This window comes from Lepeophtheirus salmonis, chromosome 10, assembly GCF_016086655.4.
Source record: "Lepeophtheirus salmonis chromosome 10, UVic_Lsal_1.4, whole genome shotgun sequence".
Classification (NCBI taxonomy): Eukaryota; Metazoa; Arthropoda; class Copepoda; order Siphonostomatoida; family Caligidae; genus Lepeophtheirus; species Lepeophtheirus salmonis.
In genome coordinates this window covers 12,191,416-12,206,569 of record NC_052140.2, presented here as the reverse complement: position 1 = coordinate 12,206,569, position 15,154 = coordinate 12,191,416, and the positions used below count along the sequence as shown (strand labels likewise).

The following is a 15,154-nucleotide window of genomic DNA, read 5'->3' as shown; positions in this document are numbered from 1 at the left end:
ACACAGAGTTAAAAATATTACAGACTAAATATTACATAATGTGTGACCCTCAACTCATAAGGAAATTATATTATTTTTCGACAGGATTATATTTTTATAGAGGGCTTGGTTATTGGGATTATTTTGAAAACAAAATCCAAAGTTTAAATTTTTGTCAGTAATCATTAGCTATTATCAAAAAAATTGAAAAATTAATTTTTTTGCAAAATTTAGAAAAATTATTTTTTTTTGCAAAAATTAGGAAAATTAAATTTTGTAGAAAAAAGTTTAATAGTTAATCGCACAAAAAAAAAAAAATTGATTTTTTTTTAAATTATACAATTTTAAAAATTCTCAGCTATTCACAAAAAAATATATTTTTTGGAAAAAACTTCAAGTATGATTGGAAAATGTTTCTAGTAGAAAGCACAAATTCCTTAAGTTTCAGGGGGGAGGTATACAGGGCATGCCTGCGGACGCCTTTACCAATGAAGTTTCAATACTATGGTTAACATTCTTCTCAGGTATCACAAATTATGAAATAAAACCGATTGTAAAACCTATAATAGACCGATACAGACAGTGGTCAAAGTTGTTTGAAATCATTGTAAGAAGCAGAGGTTTAAAAAAAATGTGAAATTTGAAGATGGAACTCTTTTTGTAAATGCTACTTGAAAGTATTTTTTTGAATTTTTTTGTTTTTTCTAGAGTGATTAAAAGATACTCTTGCATCCGAAAAGTTGCTCTAAAATTTAATTTCCTCGTTTTTATAAATTATCGCACACTCCTTACATTAAGAGAGAACAATAAGTATAAAATTATCACTAGTAAATGAAAGACGGAAAGTAAATCTGATTTTTTTTTTTTTAAAAAGCCATTCACAAATAATTAATACTTTCCGAAAAAAGTTTCTTAAATGTGTAGTTATTGACAAAAAAAAAAAAATCCACAGCTATTCACGAAAAAATTTAATTTTTATGAAAAAAAAGTATAATAAACTACAGTTATTCTCAAGAAATTTCAAAATGAAATTTCAAATATTAAATTTTTGGGAAAGTTTTTTAAAACCCCACAGCTATTCACAAGAAATTAATTTTTTGAAAAATAGTTTCATAAATATATAGTTATCGACAAAAAATTCCATAAATCCATAGCTAGTCACAAAAAAAAAATAGGAAAAAAAAATTTCTAGTTTTAAATTTTTTGGGAAAAAATTTCAAAATCCATTGTTATTAACAAAAAGTAAAATTTTTTTTTGAAAGAGTCTAAAATCTACAGTTGATAACAAAAAAATAAATTTTTTAAACAAAAAAATTTAAATTTAAATTTTGAAATATTAATTTTTTCAAACAAAAATTCAAAAACGCACATTTATTTACAAATAATTTAATTTAAATTTTTTTTTTAAACTCACATTTATTTACAAATAATTAAATTTTTTGGAAAAAAATTTCATAAATATATAGCTATTGACAAAAAATTTCAAAATCCTAGCTATTTACAGAAAATAATTTAGCCCCTCCAGCCCACCCCTGCGGACGTCCTATAGAATTAAGGATCGACATATAGCAATTCCTGCCTATTTCATTCATAAATATTAGTAGGGTTTGTGATATTTCCTTCGTCGCATACCTACTCGCAGCTATTTTAATCAAAGGTCACGACAGCTAAGCTGCTCTCCTCCCAAACATTCTTCAAATTGTCAGGGTTACCATGTTAATGTTGGTTTATTTTATTAACATACTGATGTTCCCTATTAATAAAATGGACCGTATTGCCACTTGAAATATTGTAATGGCCCACAGAACCTATTAGATTAAATTTCATGAAAAATGGATTTATGAAAAAAAACACCTATTAAATACATATTTATTCTTTTAGGTCAAATCTAATTTTTCAAAACCAACCTGCTTAAAAAGAAGGTCAATATGGCATCCCTGATTTTTTTCCCACTCCATAATTTGATCAAATGACCTTTTTTTTCCAGAGCGATAATTTTTGAAAAATACTACTTGAAGTGAGGACCTGTGTGGGCCCCACTTAAAGGTTAAGTGGTGCCACAATGCAGCCTGCGGGTCCATGTATTGGACATCCCTGATTTAACTCATTTCTTCCTTATGTCCTTAAAAGTACATTTTTTAATGGGGACTTTGTTGCATTGTTATGATGCAATATGAAACGGTAGAAGCTTAAGTTATATTAGAAATGAAAGATAAAAATACTAAGAATATTTTTTAAAAAAAAGATTATAGAAATAAATCATGTAAATATATCATTTGTTGTAATAATTCAGTTTCAACAGCTTTTGGTTCTTTGGGAATGTAGGCAAATAATGCTGGATTTCGTACTCAGAATAGCTAGGTACTTAAATGTATAACAATTTTGATTATTTCAATATCCCTTCCCCTAGGGATACTCCACGTTTCTTAGGGATTCTCCTACAGTTTGAGAGGCTCTGAACTAAGGAGCTGTAAATATAATCAACCAAGAAATAATGTTTTTATTTCGTAAGCTGTATCGCAAAATAGATATGAATACTTAATTAAGAGATACATGAAGTGAATCAGTTCGAATAAATTATAATGATTTAAAAGTAGTGGAAAATTGTTGAGAATTTACGCATGTCAAAATGGAAATATTCGTTATACTGTTAACCAGAAGTGGGTCCCATTATGGACAAGCATCATGAAAGATATAATGAACCATTTAAACCATTCTTTAGTATTTTTGATAATAATTTAATCTTTTTTGAGTGGATCAAAAATTAGAACTTTTCATTTGTTCTGGTACAATGAAGGACTAGGATACTATTAGTCAAAACACAGTGTAAGTTTCATACAAAATGTCGCTTATATGGAAGATTAATAAAATGTAGGATCAAGTTACTGATACTGAAAAAAATAGAGGGAGAAAAAACATGGGCCTTGAGTAAAACAAAGTATTTACTCAAGGATATGACAAAATGGTGGTAGTAACGGACCATAAGCCGCTCATTAAGCTATTAGGGGATTGAACTCTGGATGAAATTCCAAATATGCACTTATTTAGACTTAAACAGCGAACGTTAATGTGGAAGTTCGATATTTTTTATATGGCTGGTGTTACAAATTCAGTGGCAGATGCAATGTCAAGAAATCCAATGGAAAGCAGAGGGGATGTGATGGCGTTGAAAAGGTATGAACCTGAGCTGAGAACAATCACTTAGGGAACAATTGCAGATGTAATGAGAAAGAACAACGTTTCTGAGACACTGCTGAAAATGATGGAGGATTGAGTTCTGAAATACTATCTGCCTAAGGAGCTAGAGGAATACAAACCTATTTGGAAATATTTGTATCAAATGCGTGGTGTGATTATGTACCAGGACAAAGTGATCGTACCAGAACTACTTCGCAATGAAGTGTTTAAGATATTGCACACGGCTCATCAGGGCACCTCAACAATGATATTTCATGCGTCTTCATCTGTGTTTTGGTCAGGAATTACATACGAAATTAGGCGTACGCGGGACTTATGTAAGTCATGCAACTCTATTGCTCCTTCACAGTCTAGATGTCCGCCTATACTTTCGAATGTCCCAGGTATACCTTTTGAAGCTATTGTTGCTGACTTTTCTGACATTGGAGGTTACAGGTACCTTGTAATCGTAGATAGATTGTCGGGATGGACAGATGTGTCCGGTTCATCTGATTCAAAGGAGTAAAGGGATTGTTGGCAAGCTTGAGAAGTTTCTTTGCAATGTTTGGAGTTCCTAAAGAAATCTCAAGCGACAATGGGCTGAAATTTGCATCTTATGAAGCAGCAAATTTTTAAGAAAATGGGGGGATCCCCCACCGCACGTCCTCTGCTTATTTTCCGCAGTCTAATGGAAGAACAGAGGTAGCAATTAAAAAAATCAAAAGAATGCTGCAAGACAACATTGGTAGGAATGGAACATTGAACAGTGATGAATTTGTTAAGGCTATCATAAGAGAAATACACCAGATCCTGAAATAGGAATTTCTAAAGACAGAATAATTTTTGGTACTCATATGAAAGACTGTTTGCCAGGGTTGGACAAAAAAGAACAAAAAAAATTTAATGATTACATATGGAGGCTTTTTTCAAATAATAATATATTTTATTATTAGTAATTATATTGATTATTTAATTAATGATGGGTGATATATAATTATAAATCTCTTTTAGGATTTAATCATCTTGAAATATATTGTTTGTTCAAGAGGATTTTTATTCATTTAGGACCAATACATCCCTATCCAAAACTTGTTTAGAGATTAAAAACTAGGAAAAATGAAAAAAAAAAAAAAACATCTGGTCCATAGTGAGTTAATAGCTAATTTATTTATCAAACTAGTCGTTAATATTGAACGACATCAATAATCACTTATTTTTAATTATTACTAGGATATAATAAAAAGGGATAGATTTTTGATAGACAGTAAAAGTTTAAGCTTTTATGTTCATTAATTTTATTATGGCATCCAAATAGATGGGAATAATCGATCATTTTCTTAATTAAAAAGAGACAAAGGTTTTATTCCTTTCAAATTTGGTCGATTATTACTCCTATAAGAGCAATTTGGATAGTATTGAAGTTGTGTTACATTAAATTCAAAATGTTCTCTATAAAGAGAGGTTCAGAAAAACATTTATTATAAAAAATGTTCCGTACATTTTTTTTTGAGCGCCATACTTTTTTATCTTTCATAATATTATAGATAAGATCATGGGAGTACAACTCTTTTATTAATTAAAGTACAATTATAAATCATGATGGATAAATAAGAATTTATCATAGGTTTTTGTAATCAAAATACTGTCAATGAAAAACCAACTAAAAACATCCAATATGTTTGTAAAATAAATAATTTTATAAATAAAGAGATTGTAACAAAAAAAAAAAAAGGAATTTTGTTAAATAATTGACTAAAAAATGATAAAAAGTAAACTTTATATAAATTCGCAAATATTTTTGTACCCGAATAACTGCAAAATTAATAGGGACTTGATGACAATCCATCTGATTTGATAAGTAAACATTACAATGGTGTGAATGTACAGATCAATTAATTCAAGCGGGAGTTTTTCCTGTAAACATACATCTTTAAGATCTTTGAAATATCAACAATATTTTTTGTTCTTCAGATCCAGTAATATTAGAAAATGTGGCCAATGAATTTTCTAGATTGTATTAAAATTTCAGCTCTACTTATCATACTTATCTCCGGATTTATTGTTTTATTACGTGTGAACAAATTCAGTTTACAATGATAAACATAGAAGGAGATTTGACTAAACAAACTGCAACTTTTCAGGACTTAAATTTTAAATGAGGTTGCGCAGTTGATCTGATGTTATTTTTAATTTACATGCATCAAACTGAATATTTTAATCTGCTCCTGCCTTATCATGCCAATATGAATAATGGCAATTATGGTTGTTTATGGATAAGCCGGATAAGTTTATAATATAAAATATCTAAGATAATTATGTGAACTGACACAAAATCAAATCGGATTCAAATAATTATAATTTATATTTGACTATCAAATATAGTTTTTCCATTAACTCTAATCAAAGGCAAAAATCTTAGTAGAAATAGACTGCAGCATTCTCCAGCTTCTAATAACTTCAGTTGCTCCCTATATGGAAAAGATATACTGAGGCCAGAACAAAGTATCCAATTACGAACAATTTCAGGAAGAAAATATTCGTCGAAACAATCATTTAACTAGGGTTAAAATCACGAGATCAAGTAACTGATGTAGAATATCATGCGTCCTTTATTTGTAAATCTCTACACAGGCGACGAATAAAGATAGGAAATCAAGGAATAAAAATCCGTGTAGCAATTTTGTAAGAAGTATTTATTTTTTATCATTATAATAATAATTAATATGTATATGTATAAAAGGATTGGGTGTGTGTCTTGAACATCGTTGAACCTAGGAGTCTGAAATTATGCTATACCTAAAACACAAAAACCGTTTTTGGAGCTCAAGGAGACTAGATCCCGGGTTGACTTATAAATCAAAAAGTGATTGACGTTTCAATACACAACTTTACGAATAACTACGTTTCCTAAATTTATTAAAAATCAAAAAAAAGTTATGGGCAAATCGGCGAAAATTGTTATTCGTTTTTTTCAGGTGTAAAATTATTGGTATGAAATATTGGATTAGTAAATAAAATAAAGTTTGTATAAATTTGCCTGGAGATTCGTTTGCAAATAAATTTGAATAAAATAAATGATTTTTAACTTAAATATCAATCATATTCTGAATAATTATTTAATTTTTTTCTCTTTTATTCTCATTTTTTTAAAAGAAATCCACAAAACGATCAATTTTGGAAAAAAAAGTATTTTCAATTTCCGGAACATTTTGTAAAATAATTTTTGAAATATTGGGAAAAAGTAACCAGTTATCGAGGGCTATTTTTTCAACAACGTTACTCTTCATAATTTTTTTGTTTTTGCAACGAAGGGGGCGGGAGTTGCTATGATGAGACTTTGGATTACTTTACTTAGCCGGATTGTTTTCGACAACAACGAAACATTCATATTATTTACTATCTTAAGTAGTTTTATAATGTATGTACCGTGATACATAAATACCCTGACAGGATAGATACTGCAGGGTAGAATGACGATGTAATAAAGACTTAAGAGACATACTAATTCTCCTCCACACCTTTCAGTTTTTTTAACCTCACAACACAAGTATTTTCTGAATATTTTTTTATTATTTTCTCAATCAATTTGAACATTTTGAATGAGATTATCCTCTCCCTCCTTAGCCTGAGCAACGCTGGGTAAACCCTTTAATAGTAAATCATAAATGCATAATTAAAAACTCGAACTCGTCTTCTTTTTGGAGGTATATAAATTCAAAAAAGGAAAAATCAAATGGCAAAATAATTTCTCTCCTCACTGTAATTTCAGAATGTGAGGCGTGCTTCATCCTTCTTTATTAGATCCCTGCCATCCTTCATCCACAAAATCTGGAAACTTGGAGAGACACCTAGAAGATCTTCATGAAAAGATTAAAAAAATACTATGTACTTACTGCTCTAGTTCGTTAAGACTCTCTGGAAACTTGAAGAAGCATATTGAAAGTGTTCATGAGAAGTTTAAAAAGTACCAATATAGTTACTGCTCTAGTTCTTTTGCACAATCTGGAAGCTTGAACAGACATATTGAAGGTGTTCATGAGAAGATTAAAAACTACCAATGTAGTGACTGCTCAACTTATTTTACACAATCTTGGAACTTGAAGACGCATATTGAAGGTGTTCATGAGAAGATTAAAAAATTCAAACGTAGTTACTGTCCTAGTTCTTTTACACAATCTGGCAGCTTAAAGAGGCATATTAGGGGTGTTCATGAGAAAATTCAAAAGTTCTAATTTAGTTACTGTTCTAGTTTTTTTACACTATTTGGAAACTTGCATATCCATGTTAAGACTTTTCATAATTAGACAAAGAAATTAAATACATACTTGCAACTTTTCCAAGATTGTAAAATATATTTAACATTTAGGATTGTAATATGAAAACATAAAATAAATGTATATTAAAATTTCAGTCTTTTTTGTTATCAGCAATCATAGACAGCGGGTCATACTGTATACATAAGAACTCTTGTCAAAATCGGGGCAATATAACAATAAAACTATCTAATTATTTCGTCCCCTTATGACGTAGCTCAATGCACAACGCTCTCTGGAGAAATTATTATCTTGAACTCAATGAGTGTAGGTATGCGAATATATATAGCAAGTGATTTCTCAATCACTTTGGCCTGTTTGCCCTCCATAACAGCTACACATTTGTTGGTCGTACGCAAGTCGATGCCCACAACTGCTCCAGTCACTCCAGTAGACTTGCATCTCTTGTTATTCTCGGCTATCTGGTACTTGAATGCAAGGAAGTAGGACAAAAGAGAAAATAATCCTTGATTTATCAGAATACAACATTTGCGAGGGCAAAGTTGATTAATATGTCTCGTTCTTATTTCGGAACCAATCTTTACTGTCCAGAGAGCATTGCCTATAGTACCAACTTTGGAGCCAGCTTTTGCACCAGACAGGCATGCCCTTCGAGAGAGACTTCACAACTCGAGAGTGTTGAGGAAGGTAACCATCTAGACGGGTCCGAATCGTTCGAGAGAGCAATAGTTCAGCAGGGGTATTTCCAGAGACCAGAGGAGTTGCACGATAGGAAAAGAGGAGCTCATCCAATGATAAATTAGGGGTTTTCCTACAGAGATCTTTTACAATTCTAACAGCACGCTCGGCCTGGCCGTTAGACTGTGGATGATAAGGAGGAGAGCGTGAGAAGGAAGTACCCATTCTAGCAGCTTTGATTCAAATTGGGGGTTAGCAAATTGAGGACCATTATCAGAATGGACACTCTTGGGAAAACAAAATTTTGTGAACCATAATAACAGCTGAAGAGAGTAGATTGAGTAGAAGTGTTGTTCATTATGGCAGCCTCAATCCACTTTGAACCAGCATCCATTAATATTAGAACGTCCTTTTTATTTGTTTTTGCGTAGACGATGTGGACTCGTTCCCAAGCGTCGACAGGAGCAAAAGGAATAAATTGAGAAGGAGGAGAGGATTCGTTGGTCTGGCAGATGATGCAGGCGTTGACATTATTAAGGATGTCAGAATTGATGTTGGGCCACCAGAACTTACAACGAGCTATGGTCTTCATTTTGACAGTACCTCGGTGGGTAAGATGTAGTTCTTCCAGGAATTTCTTTCGAAGAGCGGAAGGGATTACCAATCGAATTCCCGAGAAGAGGAGATCGTCTTTTACAGAAAATAAATTTTGCTTGCTCAGGAACGCTTTCACTTTGATTTTGGTCCAGTTTCCCGATTTGGCAGCTTTTATAACAGAGGAGAGTTCGTCATCTTGTTGAGTAGCGCTCAGTAGTTCAAAGAGAGGAGTATTTGCAGATGATATGACATTGCACATGAAAGCAGTCGTAGGATCTTCATGGGAAGGAGGATTATCGATTGGACCGCGAGAAAAAGCATCAGCATGTGATAGAGATGAGCCTTTAACATGAATAATTTTATAGTTAAAAGAGGCCAACTTAATAGCAATGCGAGACACAACGCCCGGGAGTTCTTTATTCGGATTAAGGATGTACTACAGAGGTTTATGATCAGTTTTAATTAGGAATGAGCGATCTAACAGATAGCAATCAAACTTAGATAGTCCATATATGATGGAAGTAGCTTCTCGGTCGATTTGTGAATAATTTTTCTCGGTTTTAGAAAGATTACGACAGGCAAAAGCTACGGGGCGTTCGTTAGTCTTGTCCGCTTGGGATAACACCGCACTTCTACCCAATGGAGAAGCGTCAGTCGAGAGAATAAGAGGCATAGAGGAATCATAATGGGTTAGGCATGGTGCTTCTGTAATAACCTTCTTGATTGAAGAGAAGCTCTCACTTTCTTCATCAAGCCATTTAAATTCAATATTTAACTTGGTCAGCTCGGAAAGCGGAGATGCCAACGATGAGAGGTTTTTCACGAAGTGTCCATAGAAGTTTACCAAACCTAAGAAGGACTTGACTTCTGAAGGAGAGGTTGGAGTAGGGAATTCAAGGAGCGGACGAGTCAGTTATCTACATACTAAAAATAAACCATTAAACATTTAAGTTAAATATACAAAATTAAACAATTAAAATCATATAACTATTAATAATAATAAATTATAAATAAAGAATATTGAAATAATAGATTGATCCAGAATTTTTTTTGTTCTAACATCGGAATTCAGTTAAATATGTCATAACTTTAGGTTGCAATACACAAGCGAGACGTAGAGTTTAATCAAAAAGATAATCACCCCTCTTCTTCATGTGGAAGTTGCTATATACAATTGTGCACAGGATAGATATATCTCTACCGATGAGATCTAACTAATTATTCATAATAAAGTAAATGTCAAAATCATAAAATTAGACAATAAATATATTTATAAAAAAATGTTAGAAATAAATTCATCTTAAAGATTTAGAGCAAAAGCTAATTATGTAGTAATGTCCGGCGATATTACTCCTTATTAAGAGCATCAAAAAATATTTCCCCCCGTTATTTAGGTATGCTTATATAACAACATACTATTATCATGAAGGATATACACAATTGTTAATTATAATGCAACACCCAATGTAACTACCCTCTTTGTTGTGACCATTTAAACAGTTGTTTTTGCCTTTTATGAGTTTTCTGAACACCATTTGTTGGAGCCCATCAACCATAGCTAAGCCTTAAGTGATAAAAAAGTAATATTTAATGACTATGTAATATTGGAAAACCTAATTATCATACCCAAGTCTTAAAACGAAGTAAGTAGTCTTAGACAAACTTGTTGCAAACCATCCAAAGCTACTACCCCCGTTGTTGTGACCATTTAAGCAGTTGTTTTTTCCCTTTACTGAGTTGTGTATCATAATTCTTGATATGTTTAGCTAAAATAGAATCATATTTTATGGTTAGATTTAAAAAAAAAAATTGAATACTTACTGTGAGATAGTACAAAATTCAGAGTTCCATTTCGATATTCGTAAATACTTTTTACTGATAACTTGATCGTCATTTGGTGTGGATGACTCAAAACATTTTATATATATTTCTATAAATGACATCAGTAACAACATCCTCCATTAATTTAATGATGGTTCCTCGGGAAGGGATATGTTTACCCTTGTATTTCTCCATAAATTTTTTGAACGTAGATGATTAGCAATGGATAAGGTTATATTACATACAATAAGCATCCTTGTGAAATCAGAGTTAAAGTCTGACTTGATGTATTCATCGTTAAATTGATTTTATAGATGAATATCCATACTCTAGTTATGAGATGAGGATAATGAGTGGCGTGTAATTCTAGACAGGGGACTAAAGGCACATTTATATCGACAAATCCGACAAACCATCTGTTTCTCATCCGGTAAGTATTTTCCAAATTCCTAGGCCTCCATTTTCAGAAATCCAGACAGAAGGCGACGTTATTTTAGGCATTTTATTCAGTTCTCTATCGACTATCCCCATCTAATATTATTATATTAATATTGAATAATAAAGGCGGGAATGATAACGTTCATGATTGATAGAAGAAGATGTATATTATTTAATCAATGATGCCATAAGTAATTCTTCTTTTCTCCTCGCACGCTTTTGTATTCTTACCAAAATTATCACCCTTAGAGATCAGGAACAGCAAACGTACATTTATTTCTATTAAGGCATGCTCCAGCCTTGCGAATACGTTCGTACACGAGTCTAAGTGTTTCTAGGTGTTCGTTGACAGATTCCCAGTAGATGAGTAGGTCGTCTATGTAGACTTTTACGTTAGGAATACCCTCCAAGAGCTTCTCCTGTGCAGCTTGAATTATAGCAGGAGCAGCTGCTAGACCGTAAGATAATACATTGTACCGGACCAGACCTAGCAGAGTGTTAATAGTCAGGAGTTCCCTCGATTGAGAATCCAGCTCATATTGCTCATAGCAATGACGGAAGTCGAGCTTTTAAAAGACACGAGCACCACTGAGACCAGCAAACAGCTCTTCAGGGTGAGGAAGAGGATGAAGTTGTTTGTTAATAACCGGAGAGAGTCTGTGTGAAATCGGCACACACTCGTACTGTACAATTTGGCTTGAGCATGGTAACAATGGGCGAAGCCCAGTCAGACGAGCTCTCTTTTTCCAAAGTCCCACGACCAATCATATTATTCAGCTCTTGAATAACTTGTTCACGGAGAGCGAAAGGGACGGAGCGGTCCTTAATGTAACGAGGAGTAGCGTTTTCATTGACGTGGACTGATACTTTAGGAAGAGACGAGATGTGTGATAAATCATCCTTGAATATCTCCTCAAACTCGCTGTTCAGTGATTTCATGTCCTTTTCCTGGCGAGAAAACAGAATTGCAGAGGAAGCTCGTAGTTTTAAGAGAACCCAATGTAAGGTCGAGGGAGGCTTGCGAGCCAAGAATAGCTAATCTTCAATGAAACACCTAATGTGGAAATCTTTATTTAAGGAACTCACCCTCTTAAATAATATCATTGGAGGTTTGAAGTCGATATTAAAGAGTGAGTAGCACTTTTGACTATTGTCTTAACAAAAATATGAAAACGAAAGTATTGACTGATATTGTCCCTCTTTTCCAAATGTCTTCCAGTGAATCCACGGAATCCCTTCACTTCAAATTCTCCTCTAGAGTTTGTCGAATATAATTGTATTATTATTGAGAAAAATATCAAATTTGTGTTAGGATCTATGCCAGAAAATTGCTTTTGGAGTATGAGGAGGACGGTATTTCCTTAATTCTAAGCATGTAACAAGGGTTCATTGAAGCATCCGAGAGGATGTTTCTGAATAAGTAATTTTCTTAATGTTCTCAATGTTTGTTCATTCTTTATATCAGATCTTTATCTTTGACGGAAGGTGCTTTTTACACTCCTGTATGATATAAATTCAACATATCTGCCAACATTAAGGACGGAAATGTAGTAAACATCCGGAGTTGAAGAGAGGAAAAAAGTGGGTGGGACCTGTAGAAGCTGACTTTTTAGTTCCTTTATTTTAGCCATTTCACGAAGCGAATTGACAATACTTTGGATCTTATTCAATAATACTTCTTCTTAATTATCCATTTGATGTAATGCGTTCTTTACTTTAAACTCAATTAAGTATATATTTCTTGTAAGGCAAAATTAATTTGGAATATAGTTTATGATCATTGAGCATTCAGATTTCCCTTTATATGCAAAGTGCTCAAAATGATTCAATAACCCTGTGCAATAGGGTAAATTATTCAGAAATTTCGGTTTTGTTTCCATAACTTTAATTTCAATATTTTCAACTTATTCAAGTATTTATTAATTTATACCATCTACATTTTCTATCTTACATCGTTTAAATGAATAAGAAACCCCCATTACAATTGAAGCACTTTTCTGTAACTCTTAATGATGAGTTAGGAAGAGGACTTGAGGAAGTAATCTGATTAAATATAGGAGGCTTGAGGTAAGAAACGTATTCAAGGTTGAAGGAGATTACGGGGGTAGAAAAAGCACTTAATGTAGAAGAGATGGATGTAGGTAGAAGGTTTGAAGAGTGCTCAATAAGTCCTTAAATATATATATTTCCCTCTTGTTCAAACAATTGATCCGAAGAACTAAATTTATTTTTAAATGTTATTACTTTTATTCAGCTAAACAGCTTCTGTACATAAATAATTCCTTAGATGAAATGCGATTCTTTAATAGCTTTAACGATTTAACTTCTTTAATATAGGACCACCCATTCATTCTTACAATTCCAGGATGATGAGGGAAAACATAAATACGTGCTGTTCTTTTATTAGATATAATTTTTTTCTAATGGAGCCATTTAACTCCATCTTATTTTGCAGAAAATTTTAGAGACGTATTATTTACTACTTCAATTAAGTCATCAATGAAATCTATAATTTACTGATTTTTAAAAGATTTTGAAATAATTCCAAAGCTGCAATCAGCAGAAAATTTGGAAAAACTCTATATTAAAAAAACAAACAAACATAGATTCGATCCATTTTCCCCAGTATTACAATCTATGGTAAAAGGTCCATAATAATGAAATTTTTGTTCTGACCTCTGAACTATTAGTACTCTATGAACTCTATTAGTGATATAATAAATGACAAAATAAAAATATTATTTTAAGAAATCACCTACTATAGTTGTCAGTATGTAAATGTGAGAAGTGTCTTCTCCTTTATCTTCAACAGCTAATAAATTGATATTATATAAAGATAAGAAGTGAGTCTTTCCTTTTATTAATAGAGGAATATGGAATGAACTTAGCCTCCAAAAAGTCAATTGTCAAGAATTTGACCTTCATCCATATTATATTTAGCATAACTGATTCAAGTTTTGTAGTCTTTTGTTTCTATTTGAACGCTGTCCAAATGATTTTTTGTGGAACTATCAATTTTTATACCCAAGCGTCGGAAGAATGTTTTTATGATGGACTCCCTACACAAGGAGACTTAAGTTTCCGAATGATCGTAGCATATATGGCGAAGGTCCCTCTATCTTCCAATAGTTCCTAATTGTGGCCATGCTGTCTTCCCCAACTTTATAAATGTATTTTTACAAGAATATCTTTCATAACCAAAATCCTGGCATGATTGAATATATTTCTGGTATAAGATGTATTTACTCCAATGACTTGGAAAACTAACACCCTTGAAGTCCGAATGAGAAGGTAATTTCGAGGAATAAATACGCCAAGTTCATCATAAAATTTTCAAGAAATATCTCGATAACTTCCCGTCGCACATATTTTAAGGATTGTTTGATAGATTCTCAATAGATCTTTTTTCCTCAAAGTAAGGCCATTTTCCAGATAATTAATATGTTAACGACCAAGGGTACTTTTGGACATTTCCCATCAAGCAAGAAATAGTGATTTGCCCCACATGCTTGAGATGCTTCCCTTCAATAAAGAGCTTCATCCTGTCGTCTTTTCCATCTATTCAAGAAAAATGTCCAAGAACACAAATTTCGAGAGAATCTATGGAAATTGTCACCATTTTCACGGACGGATCCCTACAAAATATAGGTTCTTGAGGAGAAAACCACTTCAAGCATGACCCTCTCTTTTCACAGGATTCTTGAGGTCCTAATTAGTAATTTACAATTGCATCCTATTTCGCAAAAATTACGAACCATCTCTTGCTCTTCCTTGTCCACACAACAAAGTGTCACGTCATGATGAAAAGGTCGAATATCGAAATATGAGGTGTAAAAAATATTGTGGAAGATAATTCATAACGTTTGGAAACTAACTTTATAATAGTGGTGTCCAATCGTTTAATACCAATAGTCAAAAGTGAAAATCCCGTATGGAATGGGCATGTTAAAAAAAAGAAACCGAAAAACAATATGGTAACCCTAACAATTTGAAGAATGTTTTAGAGAAGAGAAAGTATAATGCCCATGACTTTTCATTAGATCAGCTGTGACAAGAGAGGAAGGAAAAAAGAATATAAAATAGGACTGTTGCTAGAATTACTCCGATTTTAATCCCCAATTCTACTCTAAGTCCAACAAGGACTTACAATTATAACTCTGCAACAAATCCTCAGCGTTACGCTTTTATGA

At 32.5% G+C, this 15,154-nt stretch overlaps 1 long non-coding RNA gene across 1 annotated transcript; it reads right to left on the bottom strand.

Annotated features, from left to right (window-relative positions):
- Positions 1 to 9,953: 9,953 nt before the first annotated feature.
- LOC139906506 (uncharacterized) lies at positions 9,954 to 11,211 on the bottom strand. The gene is made up of 3 exons (XR_011782072.1): positions 10,527 to 11,211; positions 10,332 to 10,471; positions 9,954 to 10,269 (listed from the first exon to the last, which is right to left on the bottom strand). It is a non-coding gene; the product is annotated as an uncharacterized lncRNA (long non-coding RNA).
- Between the last annotated feature and the right edge of the window lie 3,943 nt (positions 11,212 to 15,154).